Source organism: Panthera pardus, unplaced genomic scaffold (assembly GCF_024362965.1).
Source record: "Panthera pardus isolate Hobbes unplaced genomic scaffold, ASM2436296v1 HiC_scaffold_25, whole genome shotgun sequence".
NCBI lineage: Eukaryota > Metazoa > Chordata > Mammalia > Carnivora > Felidae > Panthera > Panthera pardus.
In genome coordinates, this window is record NW_026526821.1 from 3,904,507 (window position 1) to 3,925,194 (window position 20,688).

The window sequence follows — 20,688 nt, forward strand, 5'->3', positions numbered from 1 at the left end:
GCCCGTCTTCCAGAGTGGGATGCTCATCCAGGGTCACCCACTGGGATTATTGAGAGGACCGTTAGGGGCTGGAGGGGGTTGTTTGTTTTTCTCTTTTTCTTTTTCGAACAGCTCCCCCAGAACCACAAGAACTCATCTCCCGTTCCAGAGACAAAGAAACTGCTGTTCATTCTGCCCCACGTCCTGCTGCGGGACAGAAGCTGCCTGTCGCAGGTGTCCCTCCAGAGCTCCCGGCAGCAGCCTGAAGGCTCAGGGGTCTGTTTGGGGCCCGCGTGTAGCCCACAGCCCATGAGGCCTCTCTTGGCAAAGAGCACAGAGGCAGGACACGTGCTCAGGAAGGAAACATTGCTCTGGCTGAAGGATGAAGCGTGTTTACGTGAACAGGGACGTGGCTGACCGGGAGGGTGACAGCCGAGTCCTTAGGATTAACGATAAAGCACAGTAGCATGACCTACACTCACGGAATCCAGATCCCAGGCTCTTCGTTCGTTTCCTGAAGGACGTTTTGCACTTGCTTCGAGGCGGCTCGCTCCAGAGCAGTGCCATCTGCCTTGTGGTCTGACAGTAACCAACGCCAAGGACAACAATACCTAACGCTTCCGTGGGCTGTTCGGAGCCAGACACGGTTGAAAGGGCTTAGAAATAGGTAATCCCCATAGGCTGATGTTACCCCTCCTCTCACTTTACAGATGAGAAAACGGAGGCACAGAACGACGAGCCAACCTGCCCCAGCTCACCCAGCCAGTAAGTGGTGAAGCTGCATTGGAACCCAGGCAGTTGCCCCCCGAACCTCACCGCCACGCCCCACCCCCGTCACGGTCACGCCAGAGCAGGACGGGTCTGCTCAGCTCTTCCCAAGTGCTGAGCCCCAAACGCTTTCCCAAAGGGTGTCTCGTGACATTGTCACCACAAGCCGGTGAGGTGACAACCATTATCACAGGTAAGAAACGCAAGGCCAGAGAGGTCAAGCCACTTGTCCCAGGCAACACAGCCATCCCGGAGCACACTAGTCGCTGTCCAGGTGCTGGCCGAGGCGGGGGAACCACGGAGACGGGACCTCTTCCTTCCTGGAGCTCATGATCAGGAGGGAGAGGGGGGGAACCACGGAGACGGGACCTCTTCCTTCCTGGAGCTCATGATCAGGAGGGAGAGGGAGATGTGGGAACAAGTAAGAGTTACAGACGCAAAAAGTTCACTGGAAGGAAAAGAACAGGACAGTGGCACAAAACACTCAAGCTTTGAGAGAGAGAGAGAGACAGACAATAGAAGAAGAGAGCCCAGGAGTTGTCCTGGGTGCCTGTCCTTGGAGGCTCACCCCACTATCGGCCGAGTGGCCGCCACATCCCCACTCTCCCTGCATCCTGCAGCGTCGCGGTTTCCTGAGGACCACCCCACCCCTTCTCAGCGCGTGGACTTCAACGCAGCTGCCTTACCTCGGGTGCTAGAAGGCAGGCACGCAACCCAGCGGGCCCGTCGAACTCCTCTGCCCTCCCATCGACGACTGGTCGGGACTGCACACGTGACCCAGGCAAGCTGAATCAGCACCAGCCCCAAGCACTTTGCCCACCTTGCTGGGGGACCCCCTCTCCGCAGAGACCGCGAAGCCGTAAGCAATGAGTCTGGAACTGCCAAGAGCCATCCTATGGAGACGCCTTCCAGAAGACAGGAATCCAGAAGACAGGAAAGCCGAGAGGAGCGAGGGAGAGAAAGATTCCCAATGCCAAGCTTTGAACACTTGGCTCCCGCTGCGCTTGAAGTCCGGGAACACGAAGCCAGGCTCGTTTCCCACTTGAACCAGCAAATTCCCTTCCCAGGGCAAGCCAGTTGGAAATTGGATTGTTTGACACTTGTGACTGAAACCTGGCTGGTCCGGCTTCGGGCGGAAGTGCTGTGAAGGCACAGGTGATGGCGGGGTTCGTGGGTGACTTCTGCCAAAGCGAGGCATCCCTGAGCATGTCTGCACCCAGAGGAGGAAGGAGAAAGGAAGCCTGGGACGCAACGGGTCCTAGCAGAGATGGTGTGGACAGAGATGGGCTGCTTCTCCCCTCGGAGGGAAGGGAGTGAGGGCTGCTCTTATGGGATGAACTGTCCCCTTTAAATTCTCTGGAATCCCTATGCTGAAGTACCACCCCGCCCCCACCCAGATCCCTGGTCTCTGGCCTTATCTGGAGATGGGGTCTTTACAGAGGTGATCCAGTCAGAATGAGGTCCTCCTAACCTCACTTAATGGGTGGGCCCCAACCACCCCACCCGGACGCAGAGACAGATGTGCACAGAGGGAAGGCGATGTCCAGAGATGTGGGGGGTGGGGGGGAGATGCGGGACAGAGGCCTGGACAGGACGCGCCCTCGCTGCGCTCACGAACCGGCCCTCCGCCCCCCTTGATCTCGGACTTCCGGTCTCCAGACCCGCGAGAGATGAAGTTTCTGTTCCGTAGGCTGCCAGGGCGTAGTGCCCTGCCACAGCCACCCTGGGAACCACCACGGCCCCAGGAGGGCAGCGACACAGAGGAAAAGTCAGCCTCCTCTAGCAGCCGGTGCAGAAGGGGGCAGGGATCCTGAGCGCCGGTGGGAACCAGGGGAGCAGGGGCCTGGCGGGGAGAGGAGGTTGCCTGCCCCCCGCCCCCACCACTGCCCAGCGCCAACATCAGCCCTGAGGCACCAAGGCCGACCTAGGAGCCAAGTGCTTTCAGTCTCTGGGACGCACCTGATGGTGGTTAATCTGCAAATGCACCAACATTTCACACAACTCACACACAAAATGTGCAAGGAAAGCCTGGTGACACTGGCTGCGGCCTCGGGTCTGGTTACAGCACACGGCCAGTCTCCCGGTGTCCATCGGTGTCCTACGCGAGCTAAGGCGTTACTGCTTTTTGGTAACTTCCGTGGGAGTTTAAAATTACGTCAAAATGAAAAGCTTGGAAGACGTAACACAAAACGTAACAGGCCAACTCCTGCGTCTTTCCAGCAGCACACGGCTGCCGCTTCCCTTGGTCTTATTAACGTGCCCGCGGGTCCTCCTTGAAGCCAGCCTCCTCTCGGCCCATCTGAAAATGAACTGGGGGGAAGCTTCCAGAACACCCGTTGGAACCTTCCAGAACACTCATTTCCCCCACAGGCAGGTCCGGAGGCCCACGGGTAGCCCGGAGAAAATGAACCAGTCCTCTGGCCGCTTTGCATTTCTTTGTGTTTTTGTTCATTTTGTCACACAGAGCCCCAGGAGGGAACAGCACCGGCTTTCTCCCCGGGATCAAGAGAAGCCTGCTCAGCTCAGAGCCGCGGCCGAGAGCAAAGGGCTCATTCACGCGCAGGCACGCAGAAGCCCGCCGCGGAGCCCGGGCGCAGGGCTCGCTCTCTGTGAAATGCCTAATTTTAGTTTCTAGCCATCATTCGCTCGTGCACAGTGTCCCCCAGCCTGCCTCAATGGCGGGCCTTGTCCACGAGGAGCACAAAGCTGCCTTTGCCCGGGGAGCCAAGAGGAGGGAAGCTAAAGCTGCAGCTGAGGTGGGGGGTGCCCCGCCCCCCCCCAGTGACTGGCCCCATTCTTCCCCAGCACAGCGAGGGCTGCCCTGCCAGGGGACGCACGGCTCTGAACTCCCAAGTGCCTCTCTCCTGGCAAGTGGAGAGTGTAAATAAATCTTGGGGCGAGGAAACGGGGGAGAAGTGCAGTGCCCAGAGGACAGTGCGCTCGAGTGGTCACAGGAGTTGGACACTTCCAAGCAGGATCCTTAAGAAGTAGGGACTTGCCTGTCACTGGGGGCATTCAAGCAGGGGCAAGGCTCCAGCTGGGCGGAAGTGCTAAAGAAGGGTCGGAGGGAAGCGAGCGATGGACGGATGGAGGGGAGCGTGACAGACACACAGACGGGTGATATGCAGATATAAGAAAGCAGATGCCCGGAAGGGAGGGAGGGAGGGAGGAGGGACGGAGGGGAGGGAGGGAGAGCTTCTGGCAGGAGGGCGCAGCTGAGTGTCAGATGCCAGGGTCCCGACCACTCAATGCTGTCTCACCCCAGGCGAGCGTCTACACCTCTCCCAACTCCGCACTGTTTCTACTCAGGCATCTGATAGGCCGTTGGATCAGAGGACTGTCTAGAACTGAAGGGCACACGGATTTGCCCAGACTGCCAACCTGCTCACCTCCGCGCCCCCCGCCGCTGCCCAGGACGACCTCCTTCTTCCAGGCGCTCAGACCAAAGCCCTCAGGTCATCCCTTCCAAAACACCACATTCCAAATTGGCCACGTTTCACATCTGGCTCCCCCACCGTCTGGCTCTGATTTCCCCGGAAGCAGAGCGGGAGGCGGCTTTGGAGTAGACAGTCTGCTTGGAAGATGGTCTGGGAAAGTGGGAGTCGGGGAGCAGGACGATCCATTCAGGTGCAAGCTCGAGGTCACTGCTGTAGACGCGGGAGGGGGGGGGGTATTCTGCACGAGCTCCAGGAACCGCCCCCCTGAAGGAAGGGAGGCCAGGAGACACGCCCCGTCCCGTCAGCTGACGGTTGGCCCTGAGGCACCACCTCCCCCGATGCTCTGGCCACACTTCCGCTCCTGGGGAGAAGGCCCCGGGCACCCAGTGCAGGCCTGAGGTGGGACCCAGCACTGGGTGCCGGTGAGTTTTGACCACGACCGAGGGGGTGGGGGAGTGCATACATAGCACCTGCCAGTGTCAACGGTGCAAATACTCCCACGGTGGCCGATATCAAGCCACCAACATGACGGCCACCAGCAACCACGGCACTTGCGGGGCTGGTGCAAGCCGGGAGGGTTCCGGAGCTGGAACCACAAAAGAGGCAGAGGTGGCCCGAGGGAACAGGACGCAGGTACAGAGACGTTTGCCACAAGCAGCGCACCCCCAGCCACCACGATCTCTGACTACATGACCTTCTACTCTACTCCATTCGGTCCGAGTCCCCCACTGCAGCCCAAGCACACACCTACCTCAGGACCTTTGCACTTGCTATTGCTCTGCCTGGAGGGCTATTCTCCAAGGCATTTACATGACTAATTCCCTCATTTCTGCCTTGTCTCTCTGGCCATGCTACGTCAAATAGCTGGCCTTTCCTCCCTGCCACTCTTCTCCAGCCTGGCTTGGGGGCATTTTTAACTGCCCAGTGTCGCCCCGTACATCTATTTCTTTCCAATCTGTTTCCTCTCATCCCACTAGATGATTCATTCTGTGAAGGGAGGACAACATAGTCTTTACTGCTATATCCCCAGCACCCAAAACAGTGACAGGGACAGAACAGGTGCCCAGTAAATACTTGTTAACAGCCGGTCATCACAAATTCCAGGGAGAAAGTTCAGATTGATTTCATTTGTAAGCTCCCCATAGGGGACCGCAAAGAACATTCCCGGCTCAGAATACCTGCGTTGAACGCCCTTCAAAATCCAGCCCGGCCCTGTGGCCCTCTGACGGGCCGGCCTCTTCCCAGCACTAAGATCCCCGAGCTGGTGGCTCTCAGGATAGAAAGCTTCATCGCCGTCAACACAGGCCAGGTGCACACAGTCAGAGACGTAGCAGGCGCACCCTCCAAATTCAGGGCCCACCCAGAAGCCGGCAGAGACAGAGACACCTTATTTAAAAGTCGGCACCTGCCCGGCAGCTGGGAACAAAGGACCGCACCGTAACTCACCGGGGGAAATCATGCCAGGCTACGCAAACATACCGGTGAGAGTTTGTGCCGGCTATCTACAACAGGCACGTAACAAACCACCCCACCACCCAGGGGCCTATTTTAGGGTTTCATTGTTCACTTGCTGTGGGCCAGAAACAGGGGCAGGGGCTCATCTGCTCGAGGTTGGGGGGGGGGGGGGGGTTGGGGCTGGGCTCATTCGCGTAGCGGTGTTCAGCTGGAGGCCCGGCCTGGGCTGGGGTCCTCGGGGAAGGCTCCACTCACAAGCACGGGTGTCACGGGGCCACCTCAGTTCCCCTCTGGCAGGATGGCCCAGACGACCCTACATGGCAGTCAAGAGGGCTACGGTAGAGGCCACAAGGCCCTAAGTTCTAGGCCCACAAGTCATACTGTGTCACTTCTGCTGTGTCCTATTGGTCAAAGCAAGTGACAGGGGACCCAAGGGGGCAGGAGCACCCCGCCTGATGGGAGACATGGCAAAGGGGAGGGTGGGGTCGGAGGTAATGGCTGTGGCCACCTTTGGAAACAAAGTGAATCACACCGTTGTCCCCTTTTGCAGGTGGAGGAGGGCACAGAGAGGGCAAGTAACTCACCAGAGGTCACAGACTCAGGACTCGAAGCCACACGATCTAACCCAGCATCCCCCCCCCGCTGACCCACCCCTCCCGGACTTCGTATTCTGACTGTGACACAAGCCACCCGGTGGCCAGCACAAGCCACTCAGCCCAGCTCCATGAGGACAGGGAATTTGCTGGACTGTCCTCAGCAGCCAGCACTCTGCGTGCGCCGTGGGTGGACAGAAGGCTGGCTGGCTGGTCAGCGTCCCCCCGTGTGACACTACACAGGAAAGAGTCTGGGTGACATTTAAAGTCACTCCCAGAGTCCCACACCCCGACTGTGCAAGGGAAGCACAGAGCCTCGAACTCGTATGTCAGCGGGACCTACCTCTCTGCAGCCCCGGTGCCCAGCTTATACTGCCCATTCCTTCTTGGCATCTGCCCTGGCCTGCCTCCTAAAGTCGAGCTCTTCTCCTCCCCACCCCAGCCTCGCCTCAGTCTCCCTCATGCGACAGCACAGGTCGCCCGTCCGGGCGTCCCTGTCATTTCCCTGCCCCGCCTCAGGCATCTTCTCTCTCAGGCAACAACCTCCCCCCCACACACTCAGCCCATTTACCCCCAAAGCAGGGGCAGCGTGACCCTTCCCAACCTCGGACCAACCGGTCACCCTCTCACACAACCTTCCGTGGCTCCACATGGCTAACAGGATGAAGACCAAAATCCTCAGTGAGGTCTTTCCACCCACCTCCATGCACCAGCAGTCTGGCCCGCACTCACATAGGATGCCCCTTCTGCCACGGGGCCACCACACATGCTGTTCCCTCTGCCTGGAACAGTCACCTTCGAATGCTGGTTCGTTCCTACTCATCTTTCAAATTTCACACCTATATCTCGCAAGACAGTTTCAAGAGGAAAAAGCAAGGTGGAGAATGGGGAAAAGATAGCAAGAAAATAATGCAGAGAAATCTTCTGGAAGCACACAGAAAAACTCAGCGTGGCCGAGTCTCTGGGACACAGGCTGAGACCCCATTTTCAGTACAAGGAGAAAGAGTCAATGCCACCTGAAGGCACAGAGTGTGACAGACACCTGACAGACTCATCGAAGGCAACCACCAGGTGTGGATACAGCCACAGCGTTCCCATTTTACAGGTGGGAAACCTGAGGCCCAGAGAAGAGGAACAGACCGCAGAGAAGAAAAGAACAGACCACAACCCAGGGTGCCGCCGACCCTCCCCCATCCTGTCTCCGGCCGGCACGGATTTTTCTCAACATGTGCATGTATGACTTTTCCAGTTTTAAAAACCTGTTTATTTTCTAAAAAGAATGGTACCTGCCACCTCCCATGGGAAACATTTACTTTTCCTTCTCTGCCTATATTTCCAAGGGGGGGTGTGGATTACTTTTCAAAGTTTACACTTCACACATGGTTCTGAGAGTCTGCTGAAGATTTTTTTGATCCAAGTTGATAAAAATTAGAACACACACGGAAGGGGCACCCGGGTGGCTCAGCCAGCTAAGCGTCCGACTTCGGCTCAGGTCACAATCTCACAGTCCGTGAGTTCAAGCCCCGCGTCGGGCTCTGTGCTGACAGCTCAGAGCCTGGAGCCTGTCTCGGATTCTGCGTCTCCCCCTCTCTCTGTCCCCTCCCCTGCTCACACTCTGTGCCTCTCTGTCTCTCAATAATAAATAAACGTTAAAAATTAAAAAAAAAAACAAAAACATACGCAGAAGCCCTCCTCAAAATAAATGCAACGCTGGGATTGCATATCAGCCACGGCTTTCAGGAGGGACACACGTGTCCAGGGATGCAGGGACAGCCTGACCGGAGCTCGCTCTGGCTGTGCACATCCTGCTCCCCGTGCGACCCGCGCCCCGCTCAGCGCACAAGACGGCTCCGACCCCGCCTGTCCTGCCGCTGGAGAGGCGAGAAGCGTGCGAGGCCTTTCCATGCCCAGTGACACGGTGACCCGTGCCACGGCACCTGGGCCCGGCAGGCACCGAGCAGCACCCTCGCCAGCCGGGGCGGCCTGTCACCAGCCTCGCCGCCCAGTGGGCACCAGGAGAAGGCTGCTACCCCAGTGGCGGGGGGGGGCCTCGCTTTCGCCTCCACCTGCTGACATCCACGGGGCACGCGCCTGGAGGCCACTTACAGCTGACCCACTGGCCCGAGGCCGCACGCCTCATCCGCGCCTCGATACCACTCCAGGAGGTGGGAACGTCACTGTGTCCATTCCACGGAGCACGAAACTGAGGCACTGCCTGACGAAGGCACGTGCGGAGGCCGGCCGGCGGCAACGGGCAGGGCGGGGGTCCGAGCCTGCCCGGAAGGCCAGCTCCTGGGCACCGGCCGCCGGCTCCAGCTGTCTGCAGGAAGGACAGACGTGGGGCCTGGCCCAGCTCCTTTCCCACCCAGGCCTTTGAAAACCATGAGAGGTTACAGCAGTGCATGGACGTGTGCACACACACGTACACAAATACACACGCATGTGCGCACACGCGTGCTAGGACTCACTCCTCCGATGACTTTTGACAAAGCAAGGACAAAAAGCTACGTGAACGTTGAAAGACAGGTGGCAGGTTGACCTTGAAAGGGCCCTGGTGAGTCTCTGTGTGACCTCCCCCACTGCTGCCTCGGCCTCTCAGGAAGGGTGGAGGGAGGAGCACGGAGAGGAGGGAGGAGCATGGGGAGGAGCACAAGGAGGGAAGATCACAAGGAGGAGGGAGGAACACAGGCAAGAAGGAGGAGCATAGGGAGGAGGGGAGGAGCACAGGGAGGAGCACAAGGAGGGAAGACTACAAGGAGGAGGGAGGAGCACAGAGAGAAGGGAGGAGCATGGGGAGGAGGGGAGGAGCACAGAGAGGAGGAAAGAGCATAGGGAGGAGCACAAGGAGGGAAGATCACAAGGAGGAGGGAGGAACACAGGCAAGAAGGAGGAGCATAGGGAGGAGGGGAGGAGCACAGGGAGGAGCACAAGGAGGGAAGACTACAAGGAGGAGGGAGGACTACAAGGAGGAGGGAGGAGCACTGAGAGGAGGGAGGAGCATGGGGAGGAGGGGAGGAGCATGGAGAGGAGGGAAGAGCATGGGGAGGAGGGAGGAGCATGGGGAGGAGGGAGGAGCATGGGGAGGAAGGAGGAGAACAGGGAGGAGGAGAGGAGGGAAGATCACGAGGAGGGAGGACTACAAGGAGGAGGGAGGAGCGCAGGCAGGAAGGAGGAACACTAGAAGGAGGGAGGAGCACAGATGAGGAAGGAGAGGGAGGAACACAGGCAAGAAGGAGGAGCATAGGGAGGAGGGGAGGAGCACAGGGAGGAGCACAAGGAGGGAAGACTACAAGGAGGAGGGAGGACTACAAGGAGGAGGGAGGAGCACTGAGAGGAGGGAGGAGCATGGGGAGGAAGGGAGGAGCATGGGGAGGAGGGAGGAGCATGGGGAGGAAGGAGGAGAACAGGGAGGAGGAGAGGAGGGAAGATCACGAGGAGGGAGGACTACAAGGAGGAGGGAGGAACGCAGGCAGGAAGGAGGAACACTAGAAGGAGGGAGGAGCACAGATGAGGAAGGAGAGGGAGGAACACAGGCAAGAAGGAGGAGCATAGGGAGGAGGGGAGGAGCACAGGGAGGAGGGAGGAGCATGGAGAGGAGGAAAGAGCATAGGGAGGAGCACAAGGAGTCAAGATCACAAGGAGCAGGGAGGAACACAGGCAAGAAGGAGGAGCACGGGGAGGAGGGAGGAGCACAGGGAGGGAGGACTACAAGGAGGAGGGAGGAGTGCAGGCAGGAAGGAGGAGCACTAGAAGGAGGGAGGAGCACAGATGAGGGAGAGGGAGGAGCACAGGCAAGAAGGGGGAGCACAAGCATGAGGGAGGAGCACAGAGAACAGGGAGGAGTGCGGAGCAGGGAGTGCAGAGAGGAGGGGGAGGGGACAAGGAAGGAAGGCTGAAGGAAGGAGGAAAACAAAGAAAGGGAGGCAGGGAGGGAGAGAAGGGGGAGGAGGAAGCCTGACTTAAACCCCCAGAGACTCTGTGAAGGAGACCCTATTCCTCTGTCTCCGGGGCCTGCTCCCTTCCTCCCGCTTAGCACAGTACAGGCACCCACCGGAGCCTGTGCTCAGCATCCTGTGCACGGGCACGTGGGAGAAAAGCCACCATGAGGGACACGGGAAGGGTTTCTGGAGCACCCACAGAGGGAAGACGGGGGTGAATATGGGCTCACAGACCCCTCACCGCAGGCCAGAGAGACTGGGTCGGGGGGGAGGACAGGTGGCATGTGCCCCGACCACGGTCCCAGCCCCGATGCTGAGATGGTCCCCAAGCTTCCCAAGGGGGACAGGGACTACGCGGAGGTGGCCCTCCCAATCCTTGCAGTGAGGCCTGATTCCAGGCTTCCTTCCCCAGGGAAGTCCCATCCACGTGCAGCCAGGGTCCCTCACCTACAAAAACCCTCACAGGGGTCCGTGAGCACAAGGAAAGCAGGCTGGACGCCTGGAGCTCTCCACCGCCTCCCCCTCCCTTGCACGCGGGTGCACACATGCGCACACATGGTGACATGGACCCCCCCCCCCTCCAGCCACTGGCTCACTTTACCCGTTGAGCATCCTACCTCTGGGCCTTTGCACGGGCCATTTTCTCCACCCAGGAAACCCTGCCTTTCCCATCACTCATACCCACTTTTCAGTTCTTGACTCAAGTGACACCTTCCCTGAGCCCCCCCAGCCTGCAGGCCCCCTCATAGCACCAGGGCAATCTCACCTCGGCGTGACTAGTATTCGCCTATGGGATATTGCAGTCCCAGCTCGAGGCCCCCGCTAGACTACCCCAGGGGCATGGGGCGGTGCCTCCGCCTCAGCTGTCCACGCCGTCCCCATGCTGCCATCACACCTGGCCTAAGAGAGAGCACTTGGTTTGCTGGATGGGAGGGAGGACGGAGGGGACGTGGAGGGGAGCACCCACTTGCAATGAGCCACCCAGTGTTGTCACGCACGTGTTCTGTGCCTGTCCTCTCCAGTGACAGCCTGGACTGGGGAAAGGAGCCACCCAACAGCCTCTCTGCAACCAGCGATGTCCCACCCCGTGAAATGTTTGGTGGCTGGGCTCCTGGGTGCCTGTGGGAGAAACGACCTCTGCCCCCTGGCTAACGGGCTCACCAAGCAAGAGCCAACGGCAGCTCCGCCCAGGGTCAGAAAAAGGAACCAGAAACAAAACGACTGATTGGAACCTGCATTTTCCTGAGAGAACAGCTGCTCTGTGCTAATATCCCCCTGGAATAAACTGTCATTAGTTAATTTTAAAAACCACACAGAGACTAATTATTAACAAATCTGTAGGCTTCTTTGTAGCAACGCGCACTACCGATAAGTCGCGCTCTGAGCGGCCGCCCTTTACACTCGGTCATCTGCTCTGGGGATTTCCGGAAGGGCAAGACCATTCACCCCGACACCCCAAAGCCGTCGTGGCCTTTTGTTGCTGCTATCTGGAGGACGTTTGCCCCTCAATTTCACCTCTGCGCGTGGCTACCCGCGAATGGCAGCCATACCATGGGTGACATGGGTGTCATTACCATACACTCAAGATAAAAGCCACGTTCCCTGAACGCCTACTCCGGGCAGGACTGTCCTGGAGCGGGGAACACAAGGGCGGGTAACACCAGTCCTAACAGACAGAGGCACAAAGAGACATCAGAGGCAAGTTGTCACGCAGAGATGCCACCAGTGTCTGCAGTAATGACCTTAAGGAAAAGACGAGATTGCCGGGGACACTAGCGGGAGAGGGCCTGCGCCCCCACCAGAGGGGCTGCCCGGATGGACCGAAGCACCAGGCCAGGCCCCTCGTTTGTTCCATGTTGGAAATATTAAATCCCACTAAAAAAGGAGACAAAATAGTAAATTATCCCTAAGTCTTTCATTGCTTCCTATTGAGGCAGAACCAGCTACCCATGAGGATGGGGGGGGGGGGTGGAAAGAGGGACAGGAGGGTCCCCTCTGTCCACATGCCCCCTCCCGAGCCCAAGGCCAGCACTGAGCATCAGCCCCGGGGCTCTCAGCCCGGCACCCCAGCTGTGGCTGTGACTCAGCCTGCGACCTTGCCTTTTGACCTGGCCCTGTTACATCCTGACTCCCCCAGCTCAGCTCCCCAACTAGGAAGATGCACGTGGGGCCTCCGGAGCGGTGTCCCTCCCGTACCAGCGACGCTGTGAACCAGCCCCAGGGACGAGCAGGGGCCAGGGTGAGAAGGCGGGAAGGAACGGCTGATTTCGCCAGGCGGCGGTGACCTCAGGCCAGGAGGGACTCTTCCTGCAACGTCGTGAGGGCACCAGCGGGACACGTGGGGGTCAGAGCCTCAGTGCTGCAGAGGACCAGGGCTCCCCAGTGTCCCTGGCCAAAATGCTCAGGGGCCACCAAGACGCCTTGAGGGGAAGCCTGTCCATAGTGACGGGCACCGTGCTCAACGCCTTACAGAAACCAACCCACCGGGTCCCCACGGCCACCCTTCACCGTAGGCAGCGCTACAAGCAATCTTCATTTTACAGACAGGGAAACCGAGGCCAAGAGATGTAAGGAGGCACGTGGACCGAGGCAGCCTCATGCCAGAGCCCACGGACCCGCCAGTTCCCCCCCACACCTTGTCGGCCAGCGTCCCCATGTCAGCCCCGCCATGTCAGACGCGGCAGGGGATGGTGACGTCAAGCCGGCCGAGCCCGTCGTCTCTGGGCGCTGGCGGTCTACGCGGGGAAGCGAGCCCACCGTGGGGTCTGCGCTACGGCCCCCATTCCCCACCCCTCCTGCGTCCACGTGTGCCCCGCCCGCTCCGCCCACCGGGGGCCGAGTGTACATCCCTTGCTCAGCACACCGCCCACGTGCCTGTCCACACAACGGAGCCGGAAGTGAAGGCGCGAGACCGAAGAGCCCCCCCCCCCCCCCCCGTGCGTCTCCACCTGCCACGAGACACCACTGCTGGGCCCACGGAGGATGCGGCGCGTGCGGGAAACAGGTGCTGGCTCTGCATCCGGCGCCCATCCTGGACCTGCCACCCTGCAGACACCTGCTCGCCGGTGAGCACTCCGTGCTGCAGACCCCCGATCGCCAGGAGGGAACGAACTCGACACAGCACAGAAGGAGACAAACGTGAGGGGTCTGGGCTTACTACGCAGGTAACCTGTCGCTCCGGACTCGTTGACGTGCTACGTCGCTAGCCAGACCGTGAGCCTCCAGGACAGGCAGTACGTGTTTCCATCGCCCCCCCACGCCGTCCCCCCTGCACACAGCAGTGCTCGATACGGCAGCAGAGGGAGAAATGCCAACCAGGGTCACAAGCCCAGGACGATAACATACAGCATCTCCCCCTTCCTCCGAAACCTACGCCCCCTTTGTGACCTCTGCCGTGCCTGCGTCTCCTCATGTTTCCGGGCATTACCGCAGCTACTTATAATGTTTTGAGGCCGTCTTCTTCTGTACGTAAATAAATTTGATTTAAAGGAAGATCATATACCACCACTCTCTCTGGAGAGCCCACTTCCACGGTCATACCTAGAGTCCAATGAAAAAATAAAGAACGTGGGGCAGGGCCAGGCGACCCCAGCAGAGCGGCACCCAGGTGCTGAGACAGTCCTGATGCTCGCACACGCTCAGGAGCTTTGCACAAAAGACCCTGACCAACATGCCGAGGTCAGCAACAACCTGACTCATGTGGCTGCAGAAACAGTCATCCCAGAATTAACATTGCCCGGGACGATGTTTTCCTGCCAAAGGGAAGCAAAAAAGATCATTTCTGGCACATCTCTCTGACTTTATTTAAATCCCCTGAGCTAGTGATTACAACACGGCAAAAATTTTTTCTGCACATAGACACAAACTTCCAAGAAGTAACGGCCCCCCAAAATAAAGTAATAACACAACTCATCAGTAAGAGTATTGAGAAAGATTGTGACTTTAACAAAGCGTTACCCTTAAAACAACTGCATAACAACGCGTAATAAATATATTTATTAAGCCATGTAGCCACAGCTCCCGTCCTCCCCTGGGGTCTTGGCAGATTCATTTTGCGACTGCCCACTCATCAATGTCAAAGTGTACTTAATGCAGTGCCCACTGGATAAGGGACATGCCAAGCTGCCCATCCAACGACTTGCTTTAACAAACAGGGACACCGCCCCAGCCCATTAAAGATAAAACCTTCAACGACTCAGCCATCGGCTGAGTCTCTGCCATCACCTTGCCTGACTTTCAATAAATAAATCTTGTCCTGGTGGCCATTCTGGTTAAATGGACTGGGAAATGGAGGAGTATGTCTGTCTGTGTGTTTATGTGACTACAGATACATATACATCTGTCAGATGGATTGCCTGAGCCAGGAAAGGGAAGAAGCAGAGGAACCTGTTCCATCTCAAAGACTGAGGCCCTTCAGGGAAGGTGTATGAAGAGGCCAGCAGAGAATGGGCGAGACAGGGCCAGGTGGGCGGGGCAGGCAGAGTGGGCGGGGCAGGCAGGTGGGCGGGGCAGGCAGTGGCTGGGATGGACAAGGGTGAGAGGGGCAGGGTGGGTGGAGCAGGGAAGGGGCGGAGTGGACACAGGTGGGTCAGGTCAGGCAGAGAGTGGGCAGCTCAGGCAGGGTGGGCAGGGCACAGTGGGCGGGGCAGGCAGTGGCTGGGATGGACAGGGGTGAGTGGGGCAGGGTGAGTGGGGGGGCTGCGTGGGTGGGGCAGGGAGTGAGCCCGGCGGACAGGGGTGGGTCAGGCAGGCAGTGGGCGTGGCAGGTGAGTGGGTGGGGCATCAAACTCACCAGGATCCAAGCTTCCACCACCTCCCCCCCCCCCCCCCCCCCCCCCCCCCCCCCGCCAAGTGTGCCCCCGGGTGGGGTCCTCAGCCTCCCCAGCCCTCTGGTGCTTCCTCGAGGGTTTAGAGGAAAGTGAAACACAAGTGTGATGGCCCCGTGTAGAAAACAGAGTTGACGATGAGCACATTTTCACTCCAGCTATCAATAATTCACCAGACTGTCAGCTCTGTGAAGGCCAGTGACCTTGTCAGTCTTGTACCCCGAACAAATATTATCAAATAAAATTTGGATGGACATAACGTTCAGGCTTAGATCACACATCTTACTCCCAACCTTTAATTTCTCGGTAAAGAAATGTCATGAAACATAATAATTGCTTCAGCCTTCCCGAGATGCCTTCTATGTAATTTTCAAAGGGCAGCCTGCGGGCCACATGCATCCCCAGATGTGCGTGGTTTGGCTTGGGGCTTTGTTTGTTTCTAGGCTGCCCTGGCAGGGACCGCAGCTGATGACCCGCAGCCACTCTTATTACCCCCTTCTTCACCGTTCTTGTTAAGGGTAGCCATGCACCTAAAACAAACAAAACCAACCACCCAATGCCCCGCGTTCCCCAGCCCCCTGCAGCTGCCGGTGGCAATTTGAACCCCTTCTGGCCAATGACGTGTAAGCAGATGTCACTGGGTACAGCTCCCAGGACAGGAGGGTCATGACTCAGCAGCCGGACACCCCTCAACCTGTCCCCAGCCCCTTCGTCCTGCCCAGAAAGTGTACCTACTGCGAGAGGTGCAACCACCCTGTAACCAGCAGCTACCAGGAAATCACAGAGCCCTCAACCCACGACCAGGAAGCCGGTGGGCTATCTGCGCTTCCCTAGACCAAAACCCTGATCCTAATCCAACCCGGGGCTCTACTTGGCTTTCCTGTTACGTGAAGCCAAACCGATCCCTAACTGATAAACTAGACATTTAAAAATCACATTTCACATCAAAATCTGGATTTCCAGCATAGGTCTTAAAACGGGGTGTTGTGGTAGCCCTGGGTGCCCTCTTCCCAAAAGAGCCTGCCAGGCAAACACACAAAAGTGAACCATTCTCTCCCCCAGAATACGTATTCACATCTTCTTCCGAGACCACCCAAATGCTGTCCCAGAATTATAGGACCAGAGGCAGCGACCTGGAGGCGAGGGGACTCTGGATGGACCGCAGTCTGGGGAGGGGGGCTGGCGGGCAGCTGGGGAGCAGCGTCTGAGGAAGGGACCCGGGGGCTGGACAGGGAGGAAGCCACGGAGGCAGAAACGGCCCTAGGAAAACAGAGGTTATGGGAAAGGGCAGGTGAGGTCTGGAGCCAACGGCTGGGTGGGAAGAGACGGGTAGAGCCAGCCCATCCACACAGCAAGCTACTGCAGGTGCCCAGGTAGACCAGAACCTGAACCAGAACCAGAACCTTCCTCCTCCTTCTGATCGCCATTTCCTGAGACACTGCGGGGCCCCGGGTCCTGACCAGCCCCCGCCGGGTCAGTACGGGCTGACCCACAGCCACAGCTGCAGACAATGAAACACAGAGAGGCTGACAGCTCGGCCCTGACGTGGAGCCAGTCATAGGAGGGGTTGCAAACAGCCCCGGGAGCTGCCCCTCCTTTGCCTCCTGCCCTCCTCGCAGGGTCCACTGCCTCCTGACCTTATTCACTGAAGACGGAACCATCTCAGAGGATGTCGGGAGACGCGTGTCTCCTCAGAGCTGAGACAGCAACGAGCAATGTCTCAAAATGCATTCACCAGTACAGACAACAGCTCAGTAAGCCTCACCCGCCGGGAGTCAGGAACAATAACTACCACTATGTGACATACAGGAAATGGAGGTTCAGACAGGTGAGGTGACTTGTCCAAAGTCCCTGAGCTTGCGTGTGGCAAAGCCAAGACCTGGACCCACCCGTCCAGCTCCAGGCAAAGTATCTGTCTGGATGGCATTGCTGTCTTCGTGGAAGACAGCCATCCAGCAAGGACCCAACATGGCACATTTTAGCTTCTCTGGGGAAGCTCACTGAGTCGAAATAAAAGAATCTTGTGCGGATAAGAAATGATCTCTGTTTGGATGTCCTCCCTTAGGAACATGAGAAGATCAGACTGAGGGAGGCCAAGGGTCCCTCCAGAAGAAGAGCTCTGGACCATGACCAGCTCGGGTGGACTCAATGCCATCAACAAACATTCACTGGGAAACAGCCAAGTGCGGCATAACCAAGAGGATAATGGGCAAGGCCCTGCCCTCAGGGGGCTTCCCATTCAGAACAGTGCTGGCCCAACGTTCCGGGACGGGATGTTCTAGATCTGCATTTTCCAGTATGGCAGCCACCAGCCACACGTGGCTACTGAGCTCTTGAAATGTGGTCGGGGCAGCTGGGGCCAGGAAATTTTCGTTTTCATTGATTTAACTTAGATTTCAATTGCTACAGGTAGCTAGTGACTGCCGTACTGGAAGGTGCTTGGGAGACAGAAAATAAACTAGGCTGTCAAATACATCAGTGAGATCATTTCAAAGAGTGACAAGACAGCGGGAAATTGGCTAACGTGATCAAAAGGGGCGCAGGGTGGGGAGGGGGAAAGCCGGGACCCTAAACTGTGGCGGCTGACCTCCTCGTGCGGGCACCTGGCAAGGCCCCAGCGACAAAGCCGTCCGCGGTCGTGGCCTTCTGTGCTGCACTCAAGTGAGAAGGGCCGGGGAACAAAAATTTCAGAAGCATCCCATCTTTTCCGGCAAGGAATGTGCAGTGCTTTCATCATCAGACAAAAACTCTTAAGTTCTTAAACCCCATATATTTTTTTAACGCATCTAGCTTTTAGTTTTAATAAGCCCGAAGAAGCTGGCAAGGTTATTACCGCGTAGTTTCGCTCCTAATTAGGCCAAGCGGACACTCTGCGAGGGGCCAGAGGGAGACCCCCGGGACTCAGGACTCGGGGAGGAGGGCACTGGAGCAAGGCGGGGGGGGGGGGGTGGGGGGGGACTGTGGCAGAACCACCAGGGAGAAAGGGGGCACGTCGCCCTGTCGCCACCAGGCCGTAGGGCTGAGGCAAAGGAGAGACCACACCACATTTACACTTTGGAAAACGCTCCGTCCCACCAACGGCGGAACCAGGCAGAGGGAACAGAAAACCAGGACTTGGTACTGAGCAGTCCAGCCAGAAGGCGGCAGGGGCTCCCGGTGGCCGATGGCCGGGAAATTGGAAGCAGCAAGAGCACTCCTCCTGGGAGGAGGGGAAGGGGGCCCGCTGGAGCACGGAGGACGCAACCAGCGAGGGGCCACCCAGCGAGAGTGTGGCCTGGCACGTGTCCGTGTGTGGCAGCCCGCAGCTCAGGAGGGCACAGGACGCTCCGGAAGGCTTCTCCCCCTCCAGGCAATCAGGCAGAAGTAGGACTGCAGAAGGGAGCCGTTGCTGGTCTCCGGCCACCCTCTGGCTGTGCCCGAGCTGATCTGCACAGAGGCCGGTCCAGCTGGCCAGCCCCAAGCCTCGTCAGCTACCCCTGCGGTCCGGTGCTTGCACCCATGCATTGCACACATGCTCGCTGGAGCCTCCTGCGTGGGAGCTCCGTGCGGGGCTCCGGGCCTAGAGGGGGACAGTCCTCATGGATGACACACACCGGGATCCCAGGAGGTGAAGAGTGCCACGAGCGAATCAGAAAGGAGGGACGGGAGGCAACATCAGCCCGAGACCTGAAGGATGGGAAGGGGACCGCGGGACACCGAGGGGCTGGAGCTCAGGAGGCACACAGGGCAGGGCCCACGTGGGCACACACATGGGCACACACACGTGGACGGGGACACACACACGCAGAAGCTGTCAGCACAGAGACCGAGGCTATGGCTCCCCCAGGGGAGGTCACCTGAGCCCCACCCTGTCACTTGTTAGAAATGCACGTTACCAGGGCCCCTCCCGGACATGCCGAAGCAGAAACGCTGGGTTTAACAGGACTCCAGCTGACTAATACACACTGGGAAACGACGGTCCACATCAGCAGCTCTCCGGGGAGACGTTGCCCCCAGGGGACACCAGGAGATGTCTGAAGACATTTTCGGTTGTCACGACTAGGGGGTGGGGAGCTCCTGTCGTCTAGTGGGTAGAGGCCAGGGATGCCGCTTAGCATCTTAAGGGCCCAGGGCGGCCCCCACCGCAGAGAGTGAGTAGGCACCAACGTGAAGGGGGTCAAGCCCGAGGAACCTGCCCAAAAGCACAGGTCCCCCACTGGTTGGCCCCCGGAGCAGAAGCTTCACAAAGGGAAACAGCCAGGCCCCACAGAAAGGGTGCAAACGGCAGTCCCAGGGGACTCTGGTCCTGCGTCTGGGAAAGGGGGAGGGGTGCAGAGTGGAGAAAGAAGTCAGCAGAGGGCCCTACAGGAACCCCGAGTGTGCCCGCTGCAAGGAGGAGGATGAGACGGCTGAGCAGGGAGCCAGGAGAGCGAAACGCAGCAGAATCCGAGCAAAGAGAGGGTCAGGAAGGGGCACCGGGCAAGGCCAGCGAGGGGACAGGATAGGGACAGTGAGGGAAGGAGGAGGACAGGGAGGAGGTCACAGACCACCTTCTCGGTGCAGGGGGGCAGAAAAAAGCCTAGCAAAACTCCCCGCGAGTAGGAACTCCTCGGAAGGATGAAAGGTCACGGGGTGCTGTCTCACCTTGTTTCCAGCTCAACTGGGGGAGAAGGCCTGGCCGTGCCTGTGGGCACCGAGCAGGGATTTACAGAGAAGAGTCTTGCGAAGATGCAACATTATTGTTAACGCAGCGATGATGCGGAGAGAGTGGAAGCATGGGCCCTCGGGGAAAGCCGTTCATGCCTGCCACACAGTCCGTGGCCACAGACGTGGCCACTGAGAGATTTAATGCACTAATAAGGCCACAAAAAGCTGCTCGCGCTCACCAGCGATCAAGGATCCACAAATTAACACAAGGAGCCACCATTTGTCACTCTTTGTGCGGGGGAAAAGGAGATTGATGACCTCAGATGTTGGCAAGCCTGCAGAGAAAGGGCGCTCTCGGAGACTCTGGAAAGAATGTCAATCGGCACATTTTCCAGGGGTGCGATATCACGACAAGAAAATGTGGGTGCCCTGTGGCCCTGGCATCCCACCAGATGGGACACGCCCTAGGGGCACACAAGCACACAAGCACAAGGAGGCTTTGCCTGGGCATCCACAGCCAGGTTGACTCTGATGGGTAAACTTTGGAAAGAACACCAATGCCTAATATCCAATGAAAAATGTATTCCTTGGTATACTATGTGCCTATTAGAAGAGAGGAAGATGAAAATGTTCCACAGGACAAGACCTCCCAAGACCCAGTGTGCAGCAGAAACACAAGCTGAAGAACATGACATACAGTGTTTTCTTAAAACCTTTCTCCAGGAACATGAAGATATGAACCTGTAGGAAAGATCTAGAGAGGATTCTCTATGCTCCTCGCAGAAGTAACCTCTGGAGAGAGAGAGAGAGAGAGAGAAGGATATTTTACCTTTCCGAGAATGTTCCTGAGTATTTACTAAGAGCATAGTGATGCGTTAAAAATGCATTTGGGGTGGGGGGGGGGGGGGGGCGCAGAGTAAATGCAACCTTGGGCTGTTTTCTAAAAATACAAAATCTAGACCAAAGGAGGTGACCCTTCTCCTTGACTTTGTACTGGGTTATTCCACAGCTGGTTCACCGGCTTCAGTTTTCAGGAGTAGATCTTTAGAGCGGCAGGAAGACAAAC

The 20,688-nt window shown here is 58.1% G+C and overlaps 1 protein-coding gene across 5 annotated transcripts in view; it reads right to left on the reverse strand.

Annotated features, from left to right (window-relative positions):
• Positions 1-20,688, reverse strand: part of PHACTR3 (phosphatase and actin regulator 3) — a 235,830-nt gene that overhangs the window by 190,231 nt on the left and 24,911 nt on the right. The window lies entirely within an intron of this gene.